The sequence below is a fragment of the Oncorhynchus kisutch genome, linkage group LG20, assembly GCF_002021735.2.
Source record: "Oncorhynchus kisutch isolate 150728-3 linkage group LG20, Okis_V2, whole genome shotgun sequence".
Classification (NCBI taxonomy): Eukaryota; Metazoa; Chordata; class Actinopteri; order Salmoniformes; family Salmonidae; genus Oncorhynchus; species Oncorhynchus kisutch.
Window position 1 is genome coordinate 38,830,601 of NC_034193.2, and position 6,965 is coordinate 38,837,565.

Genomic DNA, 6,965 nt, shown 5'->3' on the forward strand with positions numbered 1-6,965 from the left:
CTTTAACCCTTAAATTCAACTCTGCAAACCTCTCTCTCTATTGTAAACCTATAGAGGAACGCTTGCTTTTTCCCACCAGGGGTTACAGCCAAGGGAATGGCTTAAAGCCTTCACAAGACTGCCAAGCCGGGAGTCAGCAGTGCCGCGCCGCGCTGTGCTGAATACTGGGGCTGCTCTGAAGGAAAAGCTGTCTCCCACAGATATTAGTGACCATTCATCCAGGAGCCTGGGAAAGTGGCTGCGAGTTGTGCCTCTATCAGGGACCAGCCGAGGGCCCTGGCAGGTGTTCCACTTCCCAGTCACAAACAGTGACCCCCCCCATTGGCACCTAGTGACTAGTCCCAAGCCTAAGGTTTGGTCAGTCAGATGATCAGTCAGATGATCAATCCCTGCAAAGGAAGGTTAGGCCAGTTGTTGCTATCTGGTCTTGCTCTGTTGCCAGGGAGTTGGCCAAGTAGCTCACCAGGGTTGTATTCATAAGTTTGCACGGTAGGAAAAACAGTTTGCAATAAAATCAAAACAAAAATGTCTTATTGGACAAATTTAGCTAAGTCCCTCCCCGTTTCAGCCGATTGCTTCCTTTCGTTTTTTTTGGCCAGTTTTGTCCTTTCAAACATGCTGACACACTCTTTTCACAGCATTTCGCCCAAAGGCAGTGGTATACGTCACGGTGGGGGTAGATTTCAGCATGCATACGGGTGCACACAGCGTTGAGAATGAGCCAAGCACACAACCGCTAAACCATAGAGTACAGGTTGGCTAAACCTAACTACAGTAATGGATGTTTACTGTTTCATCAGGGAGCCACAAACATGAAGTAAATCAATGTAATCGTTGAATTTACATTATGTTTGCTATTTCACGCAGTCTCGGAATAGAAAGAACCTAAACAAAATGATTTTGTATTAGAATTTCGCATTGTGTAGAGTTCAGAGATGTCATTCACACAAAGTATTGAAACTGAGTGTGTATCCTCCAGGATAATATGGTAAAGCTAGCCTCATGTATAGGCCCTCGAACAAATAAATAAGACCAGGATATCCAAAATTGATCAGATGAACAGTTTTTAATGAAGCCAGCAACGCAAATAATTAATCTCACTAATTGACAGTATACAGGTATTATTGCATGTTGACTAACCAATCGGATTGAAATTAGATTAAATCTAGTCATGATCAGTTTCATATATTTTATTCAGTTAAATTTAGTTGATTGGCTTGATAGCTCCATTGACGTTGTTGGTTGGGGAAACTGGTCCAGCCAGTTGGTAGCTAGCTATTGTTAGTTCAAATAAAGCAAAATTATGAACTAATGTGAAAGTGCAATTGTAAACTATAAAGTTTAAACCCACCATTGCTTAATTCACGAATGAGGTCTCAGACGGATGGTTCGTGGTAGAACATGGCAGTCATTGCACTTTAAAACCCACGCCCACCGTGACGTATAGCACCGCCCACCGGTCGAAATGGCTTGAAAAACGTGTCCCTTCAAGCGTGGTGAGTGATTGCCAGTAAAGGACTCAGTGGATCAGCCTATCAGGCAGGGCACGGGCGTAGCTCTCTGGTCAGGGCTGAAGTTAAGCCCAGAGTTTCTGGCCATCTAATCATCTACCCGTACCCTCTCTCATGCTTACCCTCCTCACCTTTTCTTATCCTCATTCTCACTCTTGATCAGGGTTGAGTGAGATCCATTTCAACCCATTTAATGCAAGACATTAATACACTAATTGGAAATTGCCCATAACTTCAAGAATAAGATGTATGCTTAACAATAAGATTTATTCCTCTCAATAAGATTTTTTTCTCAGTTCAAACCTATTGAATTTCAATTAATTTGCTGTATTTACTCAGTTCAAATGGAATTGACCGCAACCGAGCTCTTTAGGCCCTGAAAAGTATGCTTCTCATATAGATAAGTCGTGATAATAATTGAGTTTAGTGGAAACGTATGTATGTGCTGCAGGTGCACTATGGTCATTGAGCTTCTGCTCGCTTATCTAAATCCATGGGAACTTACATACCAGAGGAAAACTTTTACACAGTCTCTGGGAGTTTTAGGGAGTCAGTGAGTCCATCAACGTGGATTGGACAGACACATCTCTGGCTTTCTGGTCAGTACTTTTTATTTACATGGTCCAGACAGTCCTGGGGGTGTACAGCCAGGACCACACATTTTTTTCCCAGCCCAGCACTAATACAACTAGATGATTCAACTAGGTGATCATCCAACCCTTGGCTAAATGAGGTGTGTTATAGTGCTGGGCTGGAACAAAAATGATCTTGTCACCATGTGGATACCTGCACAGACATTACCCCTCTCTCGAAGCTGTCTGTCTGCTGTCTGATCTGTCTGAGCAAGCCGGGGGGGAATCAAATCCTGATAGTTAGGACACCCAAGTTTAGATTCCTTCCAGAGTTCATTCCAGTTCAAATCCTGTCTGTGGATTTTGACATGGAATTTCTTCATAAGAATACGACGTACGACGCACTGTATAACGAGAGTTGAGATGGAATAGACCCAGACCCTGATTCAAACAATAGCCAATCAATACAATGTATTTGCTACATAATGATAAAGGCAATGGAATGAACACACATATGAAACTCAACCTCAAAGTCTATCACATTCATAGATTCTCACCTTGGAGAAAATAGAAAACTTTCAAGCAGTTAGTAACTCTCCTCCCCCCATCCCGGCGATGGTATCTTCCTACCTAACACCATTCAGATAACCAGCTGGTGACTTTAGCCTATTCCCCTGGGGGTGGAACCTGAAGAAGCACCAGCTTACAGGGTTCCCACCCTGTCAGACAATGGAGGGGTGACCTGCCACGGGTTAGCAACACCCACGACCCCCGCAGACAACAAAGACACACCACACAGAGATAAGTGGCAAGGATAGGAGAGCGAGAAGTAAATGATAGGAGCAAGATTATTTCCTACCACTAAGCAGGCATGGCTGTGATACTCTTCAATTACCACGTTGTATATAGTTTACGCACTCTGTCTCTATTCTCTCCACTATTCATTTCACGTTTATCCTCTCTCTCTGTCCCTCTTTCTCTCTGTTTTGCTCTTTGAATCTCTCTGTTGCCTTCCCCCCCATCTCGCTCAATCTTTCATAATATTTATCTCACAACCTGTCCATCCATCTTCCATAGTTACACGTTCTCTATGTCCCTCTCCTTTCCCAGTCAGTAAAATACTCAGTCATTCCATGTAGCTAAAGTATGGGTCACTTGACTTCAAAATAATTCAGTTGCCGGGTAAGATAAAGGCCAACATGAAAATGTATAATACTTACAGATTGTATAGTTTTTCAGGGAAGAGTTGTTGTGATTGGGGGGGAAGAAAAAAAATCTATACAGTTACATTCTCAATATTATTTTGAATTATTCTATTCTATTATTTTTCTTCTTCTCGGTAGCATTAGCTAACGCTAGTTGGCTGAACCTGCGCCAGAACTAGATTAATTATGGCTCTTTCTTGTCTCTGCAGCAGGCATATAGGGAGCAATATGTTTGGAACATGAAATTGCAAGAAACTCGCAGTATCGAATTGCAATACGTAGAGAATCGTTAGAATTGCAATACAGATCGTATCGGCACCTAAGTATCGTGATAATATCGTATCGTGATGTTCCTGGCAATTCCCAGCCCTACAAGAAACCCCTCCTCAAAACCAACATTTTCTCTTCACGCCATTAAAAAGGCAAAAAGGAAGAAAGAAAGAAATTAAAAAAGGAGATGGGATCAGGTGATTTGTCTTCTCTTTCAGGGATGAATAGTTGCCGCCCACTCTCTGCATGCAGACTTCTCACCGCAAAATATAATATCTCTGGGAAACTTTTCTGGTAAAATGATAATAGCTGATTTTCTGATGATTCACCAATGGCAATGGCTCTCTTGGGTTTTTGTCTTTTCGAGAATAGGTGTAGCTGTGGCAAAACAACCTATTAGATTAAAGATTGATCTATTCTAAATGATGAGGGCATTGTCATTGGTGGAAGACTTTCTTGGTGTGGCCAAAAGCCTTGAAGTTAACCCCTTGACATTTGGCTGGTTAGTATGAATGATGACTGTATTTTAGACCGTGGGAACAAATGTGAGAGTAGGCAGATTTCCACAAGAAAGACACTTGTCAAGACACTTTTACCAGGCTAAAAGGCACAGTTAAGACCACATGAGTTTGGTGGCACCTTAACTGGGGAGGACGGGCTTGTGGTAATGGCTGGAGTGGAATTTGTGGAATGGTATCAAGTACATCAAACACATGGTTTCAATATGTTTGATGCCATTCCATTTGCTCCGTTCCAGTCATTATTATGAGCCGTCCTCCCCTCAGCAGCCTCCACTGGTTAACACTATGTGTACTTCCAAGTCTTCACAACAATGAAATGGCGAAATACTACAATTTAGGGGCAGTTTGCACCAAGTTTGGCTAATTAGCCTACCTCCTATAAACAAAGTTGCAAAGAGAGCCCCTGAACTGTCTTGTCATATGGCAATGAAAGGAACAGCGCTATCTTCTGGAAAACCAAGTCACTCCTGCAAGACGATGCACACACACTGTCTTGAAACTTCTTACCCACGTTCATTTTCCTTATGATAAGCCAGAACAAGGTCAAGCCCCTCTCCTAAAAGCCCCCTGATGCAATGTTGAGTAAGTGGTTTCATAAAAAATATTCCACTGGAATTGCATCGAAAAAATTAACTGTCTATGTAATGCGATACGTAGCGAACCTAGTTAGACACAGAATTTCATGGCGGGATCATGGATATAAGAGCTATTTGGCCATACAGCTGGGTGGTAAAATCAACAAATTGATGCAGGGAAAATACTTTCTATACCCCTGTTCTCTTGCTCGTTGGAATGAATGATGGTACAGTTAGTTCTATAGAACAGAAATACTTATATTTTTATTTCTGGCCAATGGTGTTGGAGCAGTAGCTGTGGTTTCAGAATGTAGTTACAGCACAATACAAATTGATGGGGCTTTGATGGTTCAGTTTGAACCACCCAAAAACATTTTGAAACGATTAAAGGTGGGTGGTTAGTATTGGAGAAGTCAGTGGCCCTTCAAACACCATAAGGCTTACAATTGTCACGCCCTGGCCTTAGTATTCTGTGTTTTCTTTATTATGTTGGTTAGGCCAGGGTGTGACATGGGTGATTTATGTGTCTTGTTTTGTCTCTGGGTTTTGTAGTCTATGGGGTTGTGTTCAGTTGAGTGTTCTAGGTAAGTCTATGGTTGTCTGGAGTAGTTCTCAATCAGAGGCAGGTGTTTATCGTTGTCTCTGATTGGGAACCATATTTAGGCAGCCATATTCTTTAGGTATCTTGTGGGTGATTGTTCCTGTCTCTTTGTTTTGCACCAGTTAGGACTGGTTCGGTTTTGCCACGGTTTCTTATTTTGTATAGTGGTCACAATTTCATCTTTCATTAAAGATGTTTATAAATAACCACACTGCATTTTGGTCCTCCTCTCCTTCCCAGGAAGAAGACCGTTACATGTACCATGAAGGAGAGGCAATGCAGGTTCAAATTTCATCAAGTAGAAAGGGAAGACGTAGAAAGGATGCTGTTGTCTCTTTCGGATGACAAGTCGGCTGGTACAGATAATCTAGACGCCAAATTGATTAGAGTTACAGCTAACGAAATATCTACACCAATAAGTTCTTGATGTATGTGTGCCCAGAAGTCTGGAAAGAGTCAAAGGTGGTTCCACTACCTAAGGATACACAATCTGCATTCACTGGTGTTAATAGTTGTCCTATAAGCTTGCTGCCTGTGTTAAGTAAATTATTGGAAAAAAATTGTATCTGTACAAATCAAGGATTATTTCTCATATAATGGTCTAATAACAGGTTTCCAGCATGCATACAAAGAAGGGGATTCTACGAGTACGGCGTTAGCACAAATGACAGAGTATGGATGATAGGAAGTTAGTTGGTGCAGTGTTGCTGGATTTCAGTGCTGCTTTTGATGTAATTGATCATGAACTGTTACTAGGAAAACTCAAATGTTATGGTCTTAAGGATGCAGCTCTATCCTGGATGGAAAGCTATCTATCCAGGATAAGGCAAAAAGTGGTAGCTTAATGGTAGCTTTTCAAATAGTAAAGATACACATTGTGGTGTTCCTCAAGGAAGCTGACTAGGCCCACTACTCTAATGTATCTTTTATAATGATTTACCTTCAGTAATGAACAAAGCAAGAGTGGTCATGTATGCTGATGACTACAATGTATGGTGCAGCATCAGAATGTAATGAGCTAACAGATGTACTAAGCAGTGAACTAAGAATGGTGTCTGAGTGGGTTGATATGAACAAATTGCTGTTGAACATTTCTAAAACTAAATGTATTGTATTCGGATCAAGATATATGCTTGCTGATGACCCCCAATTGAATTTGTCGATGAATAGAATACATGTAGAGCAAGTGAAAAAAACAAAACTACTAGGACGCGGCTTTATCATGGTCAGAACACATAGATAATATTGTTATTAAGATGGGTAAGGGAATTTCTTTTACACGAAAATGTGCAGAGCATGTAACATCTAGCACTCTGATTCAGGTGATTCAATCCCTGGTCCTATCACACTTAGAGTCCGGTTATATGGTCATCTGCAGCAAAGAAAGTTATAAAAAAAGCCCCAAATGGCTCAAAACAGGGCTGCCAGATTCTCTCTTCATTGCTCTAACCGAATGAATATTATTAAAATGCATCATAATCTTTCATGGCTTCAAGTTAATAACAAATTACTATTTAGTCTTCTGATTTTGTTTAGGAATGTTATATTTAAAATAAAATAAAAACTGTATTTTTCAGTCCAATTAGTACATACTAGCAACACGCATAACCACCAAACCAGACAGGCAAATTCAGGGCAGCTAAAACAACTGAAGCGGAGGATGGGCTCATTGTAATGACAGAAAACTGGTTCTGGATTCCACTCTTTTTT